This window comes from Triticum aestivum, chromosome 4B (assembly GCF_018294505.1).
Source record: "Triticum aestivum cultivar Chinese Spring chromosome 4B, IWGSC CS RefSeq v2.1, whole genome shotgun sequence".
Classification (NCBI taxonomy): Eukaryota; Viridiplantae; Streptophyta; class Magnoliopsida; order Poales; family Poaceae; genus Triticum; species Triticum aestivum.
The window spans coordinates 484774140-484793522 of NC_057804.1; positions in this window are offsets into that span (position 1 = coordinate 484774140).

A 19383-nucleotide genomic window follows, 5' to 3' on the forward strand; every position below is an offset into this window, starting at 1 on the left:
TTAACATAACGCGTCAAGTCGCAATTTGTTTGTTCACCCGTGGTAGACGATCCTCCCTCCACCAAGTGGACAACCAGTACACGTGCCAAATTACCACGTGGGCTGCCTTTTTCATATAGAAATGAGCTCCACCGTGTACCCGCGCGGGTGTGGTTGGGAAAGAGACGGGAGTACGTGCGCCGTGCGTGCACCTCTTCTCTTCGTGCACATCCCCCACCTACGTGGGTGTGTGTGAGAGAGATACAAACCTAGACATAATGTGCCATCCATCCCCATGCCTCCGCCCAGTCTGACCACCAGTCACCACCACGTCACCATGCCCCACTCCTCCTCACCTTATCTCTCATATTTCTCCCCCCATTTTTATTTACAAGGGGACGCTATCAAAATTACAATTTGCAGGTATACAAGGACACTAACACTAATCGATGCAATATTAATGGTGTTTGCCTCATGGTACTAGCAAAGGACATTAATTATCCCTTGCATGCATGCGGGAGTTTGTAAAAAATGCATCTTGATGTTCCGTGCAATGCACGGGCATCTTGCTAGTCCATGAAAACAACACATGGCAAAATTCCACGGCGAACGAGGGATTTGAATCTATTGGGAGGGGCTGTTTGGATCTTGCCCGGGGTAGCCAAAATATTGGCGACCCTTTTGTCCACCGGTGCCTTTGCCACCGATGAACGAGGAATGGCTTGGGTGCTCATGCTGTCATGCATCCTCCAGCGCCCATGTTGGAGACGAGCTCGCACGAGCTATGTTTTTTTGTCCCACAACGCCGCCCGAGCCACCCGCAAACCGACCGACGACTCGCAAATTACGCCATCCAACCGTAGCCGCACACATTATGACAGCAACTCAACCAACCGGACGAAATTCACGCAAACACATAGACAAACTGATATTTCATATAAACAACGACCGAAATCATATAAAATACCATATTTTCACACAAACATGACGGATTTTGATTACATTCAAATGAACTACTGGTGCTAGTTCTGGACATCACAGGTATATAATACCTGGCCTAAATGGTCGCCCGCCGATTGATTTGTGTTCCTCATGTCCGACAGCACGATCACCGGACTGCCGGGAGCCCCGGAGGTATATGCTTCAGCGCAAAGGATGGCTCGCTTCCCCACTGCCCAACTGATATCATTGGCTGGTGCCGAAGATGATGGTGGCCTACACCGGTTCGAGTTCATCACCGGCCACTACTTCGCCATGGCCGACACCGGCTTGAGTTCATCCTAACATTCCCCTCTTCCGTGGAGCCCATGTGGGGTCGATGAAGGTCCTCACAACAAAAGGATCCGGCAAGACTCGTGCTGTGTACGCCGGCGTCGCCTCCGTGGTGGCCTTCATGGGACCCAAGCGGCGGCGGCCTCCCGTGTTCTACTTCTCCTCGATGATGGTAGCGGACGCGGAGGCGCTGGCCACCGACTTGTCGCTCTCCACGCACCCGGCTTCTGTCGCTGCTTGCATGGCGCGACCGCCTGCATGGGAGTCTCGGCCACAGAAACGGGAGACGCGGTACGAGGCGGCGGCGTGGACGGCAGCAACGACGCCCGTGCGCCGCTCCTCGTCGAGCTGGCCTGGAGCGGCGAGTTGCTGAACCACGCGCCGGCTTGGGGCGGCAACTGGCTCCATCGGGCGAGGGGAGGGAGGTGGACCAGCGAGTTGCATAGCTCGTATCCGGTGGGCTACCCAGCCGGCTTGGATGCGGAATAACTACTCTTCGTAAGCCATTGTAAGAGTGGACAAACTGGTGGAGGAGATAGGGGAGCGGCGGAGGTGTGCGATTCTTGGCCGACATTTGGCCTCGTTTAAATAGGAGATTAAATAGACGGCGGACAGGAGGAGCTCGGCCGGCGTTGCGTTTAACGCCGACCCGGTCATGAACGGACGTGTGTCCAGAGTGGGTTTCTCGGCTTCCACACAGGCATGTTTCATGGAGGTGTTTGAATGCGGCACGGAGGCGTGTTCAGCCGGGCGTGCCGCGAGTGGCGCCCTCGACTCTGACCTAGGACACCGCGCCATTCTTCCACTGACGTGTGGGCTCTTTGGGTGCATGGCCTGCATGTTAGTGACCCAACGCAGGCAGTGCACAGCAGAGGAACCTTTGGTGGGCCAGGGCGGTCAGAAGCGGGCATTTCATAAACTGATGATTGTTCATTGAGTGTGACATCATCTTTTTCATGTAGTTAAGCCTACTATGTTGATAGCCCGTTCGATGCATTGTGATTCATAAAGACCGATGCAAACATCAATGTTTTGCTTATCACAAATAAGGTTGATTAATACCCGTAACAATCCATGTCCTTAACAAAGGGTGCATGCACGTATAGGTTGAGCGTGTGTCTTGCGTCGTGTGCTGTGTGCATGCAGGCGTGCGAGTGTTGCATGCGTGCAAGGGTGCGTTTCAGTGTTGCATGCATGGGTGCGTACGTGCGCGTGTTCGTGAGTGCATGTGTACGTGTCAGTGTTGCACGCCAGCATGCGTGCGTGTGTACATTATGTGTACGTGTCAGTGTTGCACGCCTACATACGTGCGTGTCTTGCGTCCGTGCATGTGTACGTGCGGGGTGAGGCTACACGTCAGCCGACTGACTTTTTCATCTCTGGTCAATAGATTTTCCAGCCGTTGGATACGAAATCAAGGGCCTCCAATTTATCATCAAACTCCACCCCCCTGAGCCGCCAGCCACCACCGGCCGAACTGCCCGCCCCCGCCGCTCGCAGCCGGCCCGCCCTCCCCAAAACCACTCCCCACCGCCGGTCCGCCACCGCACCGGCCATCCCTCTAGCCCCCCCCCCCGCACCGAGCTTTTTCTCCGGGGATCCCCACCCCACCGCCCAATAAACGCCCCCAACCGCCGGTGACTGCCAACCAGAGGTCTCACGACTTCGAATACCCACCGACCACTAGTTTATTACCATTTCTGTCCTTCATATACGCGTTGACGGGTGGGCCCTATGGTAATGTGCGCTGCTGAATGTGGACCGTTTGACTGGTCAATTGGTCGTGTTATCAACAAATTACGGAGCTGTATGGTGAGCCAGTGACCGTATGATCACCCTAAAATGTACTCCTATTTTATTAACACAGTACAGACTCAAACTACCATTTCTTTCTTTCATATACGGGCTGACAGGTGGGCCCCATGGTTACGCGCCCCGATGGTGCAACACTAGTTGTGCCGTTTGACTGGTCAATTGATTGTGTCATCAACAAAATATGGAGTTGTACGAGTGAGCCAGTGGCAGTATAATCATGACATGTATTTGTTTAACACAGTACAGACGCAAGGGCTCATATATATATGTGCAAGCACTCACCGCTATAAGCGCACACACGCGAACCCTACCCCTATGAGCACCTTCGAGAGAGTGGGCCAGCATATATGATCTTGAGATTTTACGAAGTCACCATAGGTGCCTCGTAGTCGAGTGGAACGTCTCCTCCCACTGAACGTACATCACCGGAAAATACTGAAATTAACACAAGATAAATGCAAGCACCGGGACTTTAACCTTGGTGGGCTCGAGAAACCACTGTCCTCTAACCATACAACCACATGTTGGTTAGCACGACAAAATGTATGTGGTGACCGTGATGAGCTTATTCTGAAGTCTAGTGACCATATCGTGCTTTCGCTTCAAATACAATGACCGTAAGTGTCGTCAACAAAATACGGAGCACACATCAAATGCAAAGTCCATCAGTGTCATCAACAAAATATGGATACGTACCGTGAGCTAGATACCGTTGTACTATTGTATATGCTTATTTTCTTAGTGGCCGATTGCGTGTGTGGTGTGGTGGGCACATCATTTCTAGTTGTGGTGGGTCAACATGAAGACTCATGGGTCGGTTCCATCCTGCGCCACATATAGGTTGGACCGAGATGTGTTATACGGAGACCCATGTGGAGGACTCGACGTATAACACGAAGCTACTAGAGTCGTGGAGGACTCTATCCCCACTGGTGATAAGCCGACTATATATGATTTGTAACCCTAGGCCCTTAGTATGTTATACAAGCTTGGGGGCTAGTTCGTCGATAGTATACACACACGCACAATGCCTGGTATTCATGTGTACTTTGTACACCCCTATCACTAATATACAGTACCAGGAGTAGGCTCTTTCTTCAACTGCAAGGGTCCAATCCGAACTAGGGTAAAACTTTGCCTCGTATTACCATCCAGCCTAACAGCCAGGGATATCCTACCAAATGATATGATGAAATCATATCTGCCAACTACTATTAGAGAGGTGTGTTGGGCGGGGGAAATGTGTGCGAGAGAGGCCTAAAGATAATGTGCGTGCGGGAGACACGTAGGCACATATATGTGCGTATGGAGGGCTAGTAGAGACCGTGCATGTGTATATATGCATGTGAGAGAAATAGTGTTTTCCAACTGAGATTAGTGAAAAGAGTGGTACATAGTAGTCAGAAAGAGAGAGAGAGAGAAACAGAGAGAGCATGTGCGTGAGACACCCCGACACCCTGAGAGAGATTGTGAGCATGTGTGAAAGAGAAATGCCGATGCATATAAAGTGTGTGCACTTATGCGTTAGATAGAGATATATATAACGCGTTTGTGAGAACAGGGCGAGGCATAGTGCATCTACGTGTAAAAGGCAGTTCTATGCATTAAATTAAAATATAAATGGCATTGTTATATTTGGATGAGATCATGAATTTTGCAAATTTGCGTATGGACGAAAATTGGTCTATCAGACACCCATACTCTATTGAATTCTAGCATGTGCATGTGTTTATTTCATATTATCGATCCATAGAGTGAGAGCGGTTTGAAATACAGGCAATGGATGCTTTTGCAATTCATATATAAACATTAATTAGTGCACTCCATGTTGTTAGTGTGAAGCACTTTATACATTTGTCACTTGCATGGATACATTCCAAATTTCTAGCTACGAAATAAAATACATGTCGAATTCAACATAAAGGGGGTTTCAAAGATTCGAATTCATAGGAAGTGCATTCATCTATTTGAACCCGAGATAGTGGCATTTGTAAATCAGATGTAAAAGGGGGCATCAATCTTTGTTGTGAGTTTGAACATGCTATATATATTCATACGCATATCTAACTTTTCTTTGCAACCAAGGAGATTATACCTGGAACCATGAATGAACTGAGGTAAGTTGCATATTTTTTAATATATACTCATGTACAATGTATATTAAAATGTACCCCCTCCATTCCAAAATAATCGTAGCTTTAGGATTTTCAAGAGTAAAGATTTGTGAAGTTTGACAAATCCTGAAAGTTCAATTCAAGAGAACCGAAAACGTTAATGCTTCTGCTCCCAAATATTGAACGAAGCGCCAAATAGGCCTCTGGTCACCCGAAACCGCGCGAGACTAATGTTTTGGTGGTAGGAAATTACTGTCCTGACTCTGGCCTATGTAGCCTATCGGCCCATGTCCAAAGGTCTAAACCGGGGTAGGTTTGTAACTTCACCAAGACGCCAGTCTCAACTGCCTCCGAGAAGCATCCATACGCCGTGGGTGCCTAAAGACCCATGCGCTCGGCCGAAATCTATCCCGCCCACATTTGGGACACCTGACATGACTGTCCTACCCCCAACCCGCAATATGTCCGAAATTTTAGATGGGGGCAAAGTTTGTAACTTTCCCCAAATTTCAAACAAGCGCGTCTCAAACCGAAACATTATTCCGCCTTAGTTCCCCACCTCCCCCCGTTTCCCCATTCATACTCCATGGGCGCGAAAACGCCCTCTCCACCAGCCGCGAAACCCCAGCCTCCTCCGTCCTCCACCCCATAGCGGCCAATCCACTGCCGCCCTCCTCCATCACGCCGGAGCCGGTACCCTGACGCCGTCGTCCAATGCAACCGCAACCTCAACGCCCTCAAGGACTTAGCAGCTGAAGCCGAGGCAGAGCTGCCTCCACGACGCCGACACCGACGTGCATTGTACCAGAACCACTCCGACCACGCCGTCCTGCGCCTCACTGCTGCGGCTCCACTGTCGCAACCGTCCACCGCACCGGAGCTGTTCCCGCTACACCGTCGTTCGCCGCCTCAGATCTGCTTCCCCGCCGCCGATAGACGACCACCGCACCACACTCAACAACTTGGCCATGGGTTCATCCAAGGCTGCACCGTCCTCCACAACTTCTGGTTTTCGGCGAACAACAAGATCGTCAGAAAAACAGAAGGAGGACACAACACTGCCAGCAGAAAGAGGTACTCCTCTTCCCTTATTCGTGCAAATCTTACGTCTCCGCTCACACCGTATTCATCCCACGAAATAAACTAGTTGAGCGCTTCTTACTGCGTCTTCTTCGTGGTACTAAATGCATAAGATTTCCTCCCTTTTACTATTTCACCTTTGCTAGAGGTCAGTAGCTCGCCTGGATTTCAATTCAGGGTCAGTCGAACCGCAATTAAAAGAAGCAACACCCGCTTAGGCGCGCGGAGCACCTAGTCCGCCTGTTCCCCGGGGAAGCGGCGCATCGGTGTCTATCATAGGGGTGTGGGGCGCAGGAGCTGCTTGCGCCCGATCTGGAGGTCGGCGGGGCTTGAATGGATGGCCGGGCGGGCGGTGCCAAGCACGGAGGTGCGGTGAGGTCGAGGGCAGGGTGCAGGCAGGGGAGGAATACTGGGCCGGTGGTTGCTGGCGTTTCGAGGAATATTGTCAACACTGACTGGCTGGAGGTAGATGAAGGCGATCTGCCCATTCTTTGTACATCGGACGGTGCAGAAAAAATGGACTGACCTATTTGCTTTCAGTCGACTGTTATTTCATAGAATCCTGTAGTAATTGAGTGTGCCATGCATGTTGTAGAGCTATCATATGTCTCCCGTCATTTATTTCTCACCGACCCGCTATCTGCTACCTTTACACTGTACTAATTGTGCACACACTTCACCCATACTCACACTATTGTTTTTTTATGCATGGGTATTTCAGACTCTGACACAGTGTTGATGAATGCAGAAAAGAAAAAAGACAGAAGTCGCTCCAGTGTAATTCGAAGATAAGCACTAAGCGTTTCAGCACTCTAATGGGTGCAGTGTCAGCAGTTGGAGACAATAAACGTAGCTCTGCAGTTGATGATCTCAATTGCCACACACAACCATCACAGGTGCTTGCTTCAACTTCGCACTGTCAAATGTGGTTGCATGTTGCATATGGTGTCTAGCTTGTATTGCTTCCAATTTGGTTAAATTGCATCTGCTTACTTTACACATTATACCTTTGATAATGACATGCCTTCCTGTTTTTGATACATACTACATATGTCTATTAACCATGTTCGTACATCAAACTAATGCTCTTTTGTATCCCTCGTCAATCACTTATGATGAGACAGTCACCCGGGTGGGTTACTATGAGACGCCCTACTCGTTTAAAGAGTGCAGTGTCATCCTCCCCACATGATTCTCAAGAAACAGCAATGCTAAATGAAGATAGTCAACGTAGCTCTCTAGTTGATCACCGCAATTCCCCCACACCACCATCGCAGGTGCTTGCTCTTACTTTGTAGTGTGATATGTGGTTGCATGTTGCATATGGTGTCTACCTTATAATGCTTCTAATTAGGGTAAATTGCATCTGCTTAGTTAACACATTATACCTGTGAATATGACATGCCTTCCTGTTTTTGGTACATACTATGTCTTTCTATTAACCATGTTCTTACATCAAACTACTTTTCTTGTGTATCCCTCATCAATGCTCCTAATTTGTTAAATTGCATCTCCTTAGTTTACACATTATACATGTGAATATGACACGCCTTTCTGTTTTTGGTACATACTACATCTGCCTATCACACCATATTCTTACATTAAACTACTGTTCTTGTGTATCCCGCGTCTATCACTTATGATGAGACAGTCACGCGCGTGGGTTAATATGAGACACAATACTCTTATAAAGAATGCAATTTCATCCTCTCCACATGTTTCTCAAGAAACAGCAAGGCTAAATAAAGATATTGAACGTTGCTCTGTACCTGAAGACAACACTTCCCCTACACCACCATCATAGGTGCTTGCTCCAACTTCGTAGTGTGATATGTTGTAACGCCCCGGATCCGATGCGCCAGGTGTCTGCCAGTTATTCGCCGTTGTTGCCATGTCATTTGCTTGCGTGTTGTATTTTGCCATGTCATCATTCGCATTGTGTCATCATGTGCATTTCATTTTGCATACGTGTTCGTTTCTTGCATTAGAGCCTTTTCCCCGTTGTCCAATTCGCAATCCGGCACTCCTATGTCCTCCGGCGTTCCCCTTTGTCTCTCGTTGTGAGTGGGTGTTAAACGTTCTCGGAATGGACCGAGTCTTGCCAAGCGGCCTTGGTATAGCACCGGTAGACCGCCTGTCAAGTTTCGTGCCATTTGGAGGTCGTTTGGTACTCCAATGGTTAACCGGATAACCGTAAAGCCCCTCTCTCTTTGCAGCCCAACACCCCTTCCAAAATGTCCCAAAACCCATCTAACTCCCCTCCATGCTCTCGGTCGTTCGATCACGATCGCGTGGCCGAAAACCGCTCCTCATTTGGACTCTCCTAGCTCCCTCTACCTATATATTTACACCTCCCCCCAAAAAATTCGCGGATGTTTCCTACCCTAACCCTAGTTTTCTCCTCTGCGCCGCGCCGGACATGTCCGTCCCCGGCCGGACATGTCCGCCGCCGCCCTCCAGCCAACCCACGCCCGCCACCTGTCCGCCGCCGCCCGCCTCCGCCGGCCCGCGAGGCCCGCGCCAGGCCTGCGGGGCCTGGATCCACCGCCGCCCGCGGGTGCTCCCGCTCCCGCTCGCCGCCTCCGGCGCGCCGCCCCAAGTCGCCGCCGGCGCTCGCCCGCGTCGCCCGGCGCCTCCCAGCCCAGAGCCGCCGCCGCCCTCGCGTCCCGACCGCGCCACCGGCCGCCTCCGTCTCCGCCATTCCCCGCGGCGCCCGGCTCCCCGGCTCGCCGAGCCGCCTCCCGCGCCGGCCGCCTGAGCTCGCCCCGTGCCCCGTCGCCTCGACGTCCTCCGCCCCGCGCCGCCCTGCGCCGCCACCCTCCAGCCTTCCCCGGCCTCCTCCGGTGCTGCCCCGCCCTCCGGCCGCCGTCGCCGACCGCCTCATCGCCGGATCCGGTGGGTGGGATGAGATCCACCCGCCCGACCATCCAAACGGCCCGCGGGATCCCGTCGTCCACTTTTCCCCCGAGGTCCAAATCTGGTAAGTCCCCAGTTCTTTGTAATTTTCATGCTATGTTCGTCATGCCGTATCTCTGCATCCATAGCTCCGTTTCGTGCGTGCAATATGTCAAATTGTTTGTCTCAACGAGTACATCATTTCATTCCATTGCATCATATTCATTTGAGGTCATCTAGGTGCCCGAATCATCGTTGTAAAAATGCTTCATAATGTTTTCTGCTATCTGTTATCAGAACGAGCTCTTTTATCATTTTTTCCATGATTGATGTGTGCATCCTATGAGGTTGATGTCTACATGTGTTTTGATCTATGCCATGTCTTCTTTACATAGGTGCTTACCATGTATTTTTGTGATCAATTTGGTGACTAGCACAAGCATGCAAACTAGGCATCGTGATGTTGCTGATTTCAGTCCCTGTTCTGCTGTTATTTTGATGCCATGTAAACATGATGCTACAGAGAGATCCATGCATATTTGGAGATACTTCAGTAAGGGTGTTTTGAACAATAGGTTATTGTCTATCCATTCATGCCCTTGCTTGCAATTATGGAGTAGTCTAGCATGTCATTTTCGTGCTCTACTTTTGCTTCAAAATGTTTCCTGGCAGATTGTTTACGTGTTATTCAATTTGGCCAAGCTTGTTATAGTTGATCCTTGCATACTATCGACTTTTTCTTGCCTTGGTTTGTTACACAAACATGTCTTCTTGATGATGCTATGCTTATCTTGTCATGCAATGACTTGTGGTGAGTGATTCGAGCTTGTTAAGTAGGGTACATGATGTTGCTGTTTTGCTAGGCTGAATCTGTTATTTCGCAATGCTATGTAAACCTGCTTCTACAAATCATTCTATGCATAATCTGGAGATGTGCTATAAACATGTTTTGATCTACATGTCATCCTCTAACCATTCATGCTCCTGGTTGTATTTATAGGTTGCTGTAGCTTGTTCATATCTTGCTCCAAAGTTGCTTGATAATGTTGCTGTCAGCCTGTTAACATTAAGTTCACTTGTTTCCATGTGTTTTGCTAGTGTTCCATGCACCCTATGACCTTGATCTTGCCATTCTTAGCTTCAAAAACATGCCTTCTTACTGTTGGTTGCCTTGCCATGCCATGTAATGACCTGTAGTGAGTTGCATAAGCTCATCTACATGCCTTCATAATTCTGTTTCTGCCATGTTTGAATCTGTAATATAACTTGCCATGTTTACATGGGTGCCATCATATTTTCTGATTCTTTTTGACTTATGGTCAGTAAGGGACTTTTGATCTATGCTTTGAGTAGAATCATGCCATGCCTTTTTTTGTCATTATAAGTTCCTGTAACATGTTGTTTGATAGCTCTAAACATTGCAACCTGATGTTATTTTCTGCAAAGTCTAGAATTGTTATTACTTGCAATCTTACCATGTGTGTTTGAGCATGTTCAAGTGATTTCTGGAGATAGTTTAGTGTTCATGTTTTGTTGTGCTTTACCTGTACATCATGCCCATGCCTTCTGTTATTATGTTGAGATGCTGTAGCAAGTTGTTTTGATGCTTGCAATATGCCTACTTGCTGTTTTGGACAGATTGTTATTATAACTTGTTTCATGTGTGTGTTGAACCGTTGCTCCGTTTTGAGTGTGCTCTATATGAAACTTGCTTAGAATTGCATGTAGTTTCATATTATCATGTTGCATCCATGTTTTGAGGTGTTTGCTTGATGTTTGGGTGCATTTTGCATCAATGCCATGTTTAACTTGTGTTGCTCATATCTTCTAGGCCATAGCTCCGAACTAAATGAACTTTATATGTAACTTGACTAGAATCTCGTGTAGATCACCTTTGTGCATCTCAACTTGCTATTTAACAACTTGAACATAAGGTTTATTCAGATCTGGACCAATTTCGAAATATGCATATGAGGACTTACTGGAATTGTTATATGTTGTTCCCGGCCTCATTTAAACTTGCCTTGATGTGTTGTTCTTGTTTGCATCATCTCTTGCCATGAGTAGCTTCATGTAGCCTTGTCATGCATCATGCTTGTTGTGCATCATGTCTTGTTCATGTGTGGTGTGTTCACTATGTTGTGTGCTTCTTTTCGATAGTTCCTGTTTCGTTGCGATCGTGAGGATTCGTTCGTCTACGCTTGGTTTGACTTCATCCGTTCGTCTCCTTCATGGACTCGTTCTTCTTCCTTGCGGGATTTCAGGCAAGATGACCGCTACCCTGGATCTCACTACTATCATTGCTATGCTAATTGCTTCGTTCTATCGCTTTGCTACGCTACCTATTACCTGTTTATCAAGCCATCCCAAATTGCCATGAACCTCTAACCTTTGACACCTTTCCTATGAAAACCATTGTTTGGCTATGTTACCACTTTTGCTCAGCCCCTCTTATAGCGTTGCTAGTTGCAGATGAAGTTGAAGATTGCTCCATGGCAGACAGGATTTTGTTGGGATATCACAATATCTCTTATATTATTAATGCATCTATATATTTGGTAAAGGGTGGAAGACTCGGCCTTCTGCCTAGTGTTTTGTTCCACTCTTGCCGCCCTAGTTTCCGTCATACCGGTGTTATGTTCCCGGATTTTGCGTTCCTTACGCGGTCGGGTGATTTATGGGACCCCCTTGACAGTTCGCTTTGAATAAAACTCCTCCAGCAAGGCCCAACTTTGGTTTTACCATTTGCCTCACCACCACCTACCCTTTACCTTGGGTCGGCCAACCCGAGGGTCATCTTTATTTTAGCCCCCCCGGGCCAGTGCTTGTCTAAGTGTTGGTCCAAACCGAGCCGCCTGCGGGGCCCCCTCGGGGCAACTCGAGGTCTGGTTTTACTCGTAGCCTGTCTCATCCGGTGTTGCCCTGAGAACGAGATATGTGCAGCTCCTATCGGGATTGTCGGCGCATCGGGTGGTCCTGCTGGTCTTGTTTTACCATTGTCGAAATGTCTTGTAAACCGGGATTCCGAGTCTGATCGGGTCTTCCCGGGAGAAGGTCTATTCCTTCGTTGATCGCGAGAGCTTGTCATGGGCTAAGTTGGGACACCCCTGTAGGGTATAATCTTTCGAAAGCCGTGCCTGCGGTTATAGGCAGATGGGAATTTGTTAATGTCCAGTTGTAGTTAACTTGACACCAGATCCAAATTAAAACGCATCAACCGCGTGTGTAGCCGTGATGGTCTCTTTTAGGCGGAGTCCGGGAAGTGAACACGGTTTCTGGGTTATGTTTGACGTAAGTAGGAGTTCAGGATCACTTCTTGATCATTGCTAGTTTCACAACCGTTCCATTTGCTCTCTTCTCGCTCTTAATTGCGTATGTTAGCCACCATATATGCTTAGTCGCTGCTGCAACCTCACCACTTTACCCCTTCCTTTCCCTTTAAGCTTTGCTAGTCTTGATACCCATGGTAATGGGATTGCTGAGTCCTCGTGGCTCACCGATTACTACAACAACAGTTGCAGGTACAGGTTTTGTGATGATCATGACGCGAGAGCGATGCTTGCTTGCGTTGAGTTCTTCTTCTGCTTCTTCTTCGATCAGGGGATAGGTTCCAGGTCGGCAGCCTGGGCTAGCAGGGTGGATGTCGTTTGAGTTTCTGTTTATGTTTCATCCATAGTCGGATGTTGCTCTTATGTATTGTAATGTTGTATACGTGTGGCATTGTTTGCCTCTTGTATGTATCCCCTTCTATTATGTAATGTTGATGTAATGATATCCACCTTGCAAAAGCGTTTCAATATGCGGGTCTATCCTTGGTGGGACCTTCGAGTTCCTTTTGGATAGGGTCGCATATTGGGCGTGACATATGTGGTTGCATGTTGCATATGATGTCTAGCTTGTAATGCTTCTAATTAGGGTAAATTGCATCCGCTTAGTTTACACACTATACCTGTGCATATGACATGCCTTCCTATTTTTGGTACACACTACATCTATGTGTTAACCTTGTTCTTACATGAAACTACCTCTCTTCTGTATCCTGCATCAATCACTTACGATGAGGCACCTTTATTCGTTGCATATTGCATATTATTTCTAGCCTGTTGCCATGTATTGCTTCTAATTTGGTCAAATACATTTGTTAGGGCACCCTTTTAATTTGGCAGAGTGATATTGGTTTCATCTTTCATATGGTTTCTAGCTTGCATCGATTCTAACAAGTTCAAGAACCTTGTGATTACTTTACACTTTATACATCATACATGTCAATATGTCACGCCGTCCTGTTTTTCATACATATTCCATCCTCCTATCATGCGGCTGCCTTAGATGAAAGTAGTGTTCGCCAGTATCATGCATCAATAAGTTCTGAAGAGCAAATTTTATTCCTTTTTCTTGTGGGTTTGACTTGACAAGGAAAAATCAAGAAGGAGGAATGAAAAGAGTAAGGAAGGCAATGATGGTGGTCCTCTACAGCAACGTAAACGGAGCATCTGTACCGATTCTCCTTGTACTGATAGTGCATTACATGGTCCAAGTCTCCGCTCCCCTACTCCACCATCCAAGGTGCTTGGTCTAACTTGGCAGTGTGATATCTGGTTGCATGTTGCATATGGTGTAGCTCATATTGCTCCTAATTAGTGTAAACTACATCTGCTTAGCTTACACATGATACATGTGAATATGACATGCTTTCCTGTTTTTGGTACATACTATATCTGTCTATCACACCATGTTCTTACATGAAACTACTCTTCTTGTGTATCCTGCATCAGTCACTTATGATGGGACACCTTTAAGTTGGCAGTGTGATATTGGTTTGCGTCTTGAATATGATTTCTAGTATGTATTGCTTCTAGTTTGATGAATGCCACCTATGATGAGACAATTTTAACTTGGCAGAGTGATATTGATTGCACCTTCCATATGGTGTCTTGCAGTGTTTCTAATTTGTTGAAGTGCCTTCTGCTTAGTTACCACATCATATGTGTGAATATGTCAAGCCGTCCACTTTTTCATACATATTCCATCCTCGTATCACGACTTTGCCTTTCATCAGAGTAGTGTTCGTCAGTATCATGCATGAATGAGTTCTGAAGAGCGAATGATATTCCTTTTTCTTGTCGGTATGACCTCACAATGCAAAATCAATAAAGCTGAAGGAAATTGGCAAGGCATTGGATGATAGTGGTCCTTCCGAGCAACTGAAATGGAGGTTCTCTACAGATTCTACCCCGCCATCCTCCCAACAAGATTCGTAAGACAATGCAAGGCTGGACAGTCAACGTAGCAGTGTAGATGATGAACACATCTCCTCTACTCCACCATCACAGGTGCTTGCTCTAACTTGGCACTATTATATGTGGTTGCATGTTGCGTATGATGTCTAGCTTGTATTGCTTCTAACTTTGTTGAATTGCATCTGCTTACTTTACACATAATGCCTGTGAATATGACATGTGTTCCTGTTTCTACATCAGACTACTATTCTTGCATATCCCGCATCAGTCACTTATGATAAGGCACCTTTAAGTCGTCACTGTGATATTGGTTGTGTCTTGCATATGATTTCTAGCATATACTGCTTCTAATTTGTTGAAACGCCATACAGTTTGAACTTGGCAGAGTGATATTGGTTGCATCTTTCATATGGTGTCTAGCTTGCAGTGCTTCTAATTTGTTGAAATGCCTTCTGCTTAGTTACCACATCATAGGTGTGAATATGTCACACCATCCTGTTTTTCATACATATTCCATCCTCGCATCATGTGTTTGCCTTTCATCTGAGTAGTGTTCGTCAGTATCATGGATGAATGAGTTCTGAAGAGCGAATTTTATTCCTTTTTCTTATCGGTTTGACTTCACAATGCAAAATCATTACAGCTGAAGGAAATTAGTCCAGGAGTGGATGATGGTGGTCCTTCAGAGCAACTCAAACCGGGGGTCTCTAAAGATTCTACTCAACCATCCTCCCAAAAAGATTCGCAAGACAACACAAGGCTGGACAGTCAACGTAGCTGTGTAGATGATGAGCACATCTCCCCTACTCCACCATCACAGGTGCTTGCTCTAACTTGACACTATTATATGTGGTTGCATGTTGCGTATGATGTCTAGCTTGTATTGCTTCTAACTTGAATTGCATCTGCTTACTTTACACATAATGCCTGTGAATATGACACGTGTTCCTGTTTCTAGAACATAAGTGTACATGATGAGCACATCTCCCCTACTCCACCATCACAGGTGCTTGCTCTTACTTGGAACTATTATACGTGGTTGCGTTTTCTGTATGATGTCTAGTTTGTAGTGCTTCTGATTATGTAGAATTGCATCTGCGTAGCTTACAACTTATACCTGCAACAATCACTTACCCATAAGACACATTTAACTTGGGACTGTGATGTAGGTTGCATCTTGCATTGTCTTCTAGCTTGTACTGCTTCTAATTTCTTGAAATGGCACTTACGATGAGACACTTTTTACCTGATAGAGTGATGTTGGTTGCATGTTCATATGGTGCCTAGCTTTCATTTCTTCTAATTTTGTTGAAATGCCTTCCGCTTACTGTTTTTTCATACATATTCCATCCTCCTATCGTACGTGTGAATATGAAACACTGTCTATTTTTGTATATATTCCATCCTCCTATCCTGCGCTTGCCTTACATCAAAGTAGTGTTCGTCTGTATCATGCATCAACCAGTTATGTAGAGCTAATTTTATTCATCTTCTTGTGGTTTTGACTTCATAAGGCAATATCAGAAAATAGGAAGGAAAAGAGTAAGTTATTGGATGTTGGTGGTACTCCGCACCGACGCAAGCAGAGACTCTCTAGATTTGCCACTGCTACTGCTAATGAAGTTGAAGTCCCAAGTCTACATGATGAGTTCATCTCCCGCACTCCACCATCCTAGGTGCTTGCTCTAAGTTGACAGTGTGATAATTGGTTTCATGTTGCATATGTTGTCTAGCCTATATTTCTTCTATTTTGATTAAATTGCACCTGCTGAGTTTATACGTTATACATGTGCATATGACATGGCTTTCTATGTCTAGAATACACTACATCTATCTATCATACCATGTTCTTACATCAAAGTACTGCTTTGTGTATCCCGCATCAGTAACTCATGATTGGATGCTTTTAACATGGCAGTTTGATAGTGGTTGCATCTTGCATTGATTTCTACGTTGTACTGCTTATAATTTTTCAAATTGCCACTTATGACAAGACACTTTTAACTTGGCAGAGTAATATTGGTTGCATCTTTCATATGGTTTCTAGCTTGCATTACTTCAATTTTCTTGAAAATCCTTCTGCTTAGTTTGCACATCATAGATGTGAATATGTCATGCCATCCTGTTTTTCTTACATATTCCATCCTCATACGGTTGTCTTACATCAAAGTATTGCTTGTCTGTATCATGCATCAATGAGTTCTGAAGAGTGATTTTATTCTTTTGTGTTGTGGGTACAGCTTGACATGCCAAAGTCAAAAAAGAGTAAGGAAAATAATATAGTAGGGAGTGCTGTTACTCGTCGGGTGAAACGGAAAAGGTTCTGCCATCGAGATTCAGCTGATACTTATAGTGCAGTAGAAGGTCCAAGTCCACCGGCTAAATCTACAAACACAGTATCACCTGCTACACCAGCTACAGCATCCGCTTCAACTGTACCAGCATCTGAACCAGTTACTCGTTCGTTTGCTTCGGAACTGGCCAGTCCCAAGCTGCCTTCACACCTAACACTACTTCCGAAGCACTACTGACACAATAGGACTTGGCAAGATCAGATGAACCTCATGAGCATCAACACCAAGACGGTACCTGACCGAGTCAAGTTGCAGTTGCATGCTCCTTTATATGTACTCTCACAGTTTGATGTACACTAACACTTTCCATATTCGTTGTTGAACTAGCACCATGGCGCAAGCGGAAACAAACATCAGGGATAATGCTTGATAGATTAACAAAATCTAAAGGAGGAAGAATGGAGATCCATTTTGAGGCAGGTTTAAAAAGGCCACGTGATGCTATAGAGTCAGCCAAGTTAGTATCAGAGGCAGCCATTGCCGTTAGGTGTCATGCGCGTATCTTCCCAACGTGGATCCAGTACAGGAATGAGAAAGACAATACCTAGTTTAACACCTTCCTTGACCATTTATTCATAAGTAATGTTATTCATCACAATTAGTAATACTGTCTTGCTCTGTCCCATACTTTCTAGCTTCCTCCTAATAAGACTCACATTCTTTTTTCAACAGATGAGGTTCAAGTTGGATCCGAAAGATGATGCAACTAAACAAGCATGCACTCATGTTTTTTAGTTTGCTCTGCGACAGTATCGGTACCACCTTAGAAAATCTCACTTTGAAGGCAAGGCTAACAATGAAATCGCCCAAACATCTCCAGTGGAATATATTACAGATGAAGACTGGACAGCCCTTGTTAAACACTGGTCTGATCCAAAGTATCAGGTAGGCTATATGTATTTGATCAGACCACATATTGAACTTGTATTTATGTATGTGCCTTACAGGTGTATCTTCTTCTAGGCTAACTGTTTGAAGAACAAAACCAACCATTCTAAAGTGAAATTCCAACAGACAACAGGATCTCGTAGCTATATTGCACACTGCGAGGCTCTTGTAAATAGCTGCTACTTCCTTCTTTTTTTTGTGCCATATTATCGTATCTATATTGACTTGTTCCAAATACAGAGGAAAGCCCGTGCGGACCAAAAAGAACCTGAACCGAATGCAGTGCAAATCTTCAAGGATTGCCACACCAGCAAGATGAAGGGCATGAGCACACCAGCTCAAGCCGCTGTTGTAAGTCCTTACTCCTCTTGCCTTGAACTGATTGGTACTGTGATGTGTTCATTTAACTACTTGGTTTGCAGCCAATGTCAGTTACTCTATTCACTTTTGTACACAATTGTCTTAACGTATCATTTCACCTTACATGGTTTAAAAGAGATGAAGGATATTCTTTTGGTCTTGATCTGTAATCTAGTTGTTATGTTCACGTGCACACACAATGATAAAATAGCCTGTTTGTTTTATATCTGTTTGCCTATGATATGAATGATGTCATACTATGTTCATCCTACTTTAAACCATGTCTCTTTATCCTTAGATGTCAACGAATGTGAGGAGATAGACAATACAGTAGGCATGCTACATGGACATATGTTTCGAAAGTGATTTTATTATGTAGTTGGCACTACAATACATGCTAATGTATTACAGTAGTTCACCAAAATAAGTTATGTATAAACGTTTAACCTACTTTGTTTGTTTTTGTCTCATTAGTAACTTATCTGGAACACTAATCTACAAGTTCAAACTTTCAGGAAGCTATGGAACAAATGATTGAACAGCCACAACCACCTGAAGGTGACGAGGCTACTACAGGCACAATGTCACCTCTTGCTGCAGTGCGTCAGTATCTCTCCACTAATAGTGCAAAAAGAACCTTCCTGCGTAGTTCTGGGTTGGTTGTCAAGGTAACCTCGTCCAAATCGCCTACTGAACAAAATCTTCCTGCTAGACAGAGTGATATATTTGTGCTCCAGACACAAGTCCAATCCCTAATGGACGTTGTTTCAGAAACAAGAATAGTGGTTGACAAATGTCGTCAAGATATGAATGGTTTTGAAACCAGACTATCAGACATTCGCTTCGTTGTTGAAGAGCAATGGCGGAAAAAAGGTGGAGATCGTGCTGCTCCATCAGATTCTACAGCCTGAAACATTAGCACTCAGGTCAAATGATCTGTGCTTCTATACATCTGATGGTGCTTTTATCTGGAAGGACTGTAAACTTTAGGCCAACAGGCCCTTTGTTGTATGATTGGAATTTATTTTGTTGTGATACAACATTTATGATGCTGCCACAGGCTGCAGTAATTACGACGCTATTTTTGTATAGTGTAGGTTTATCTTAGTAATGTATCGACCGAAAGCTTCGTAGGAGCCCAACATGCCAACATTCGTCGGGCCCATTCCAATTGGGCTAAAAATGATTACAGGCCGAAATTGGCATGTGGCCCACTAAAAATATTTGGGCTTAAATTAGCATAAGCTTTCAAATTTTTCTGGTAGGCCTGTGCCCATAGTGGGCCTTTAACATGCCTAAACATAATTTGGGCCCTCAGTAAAAATAGGCCGTTTACAGGTGTAAATATCTCGAGCCCATAAAAAAACATGGGCCTTTAATAGACCG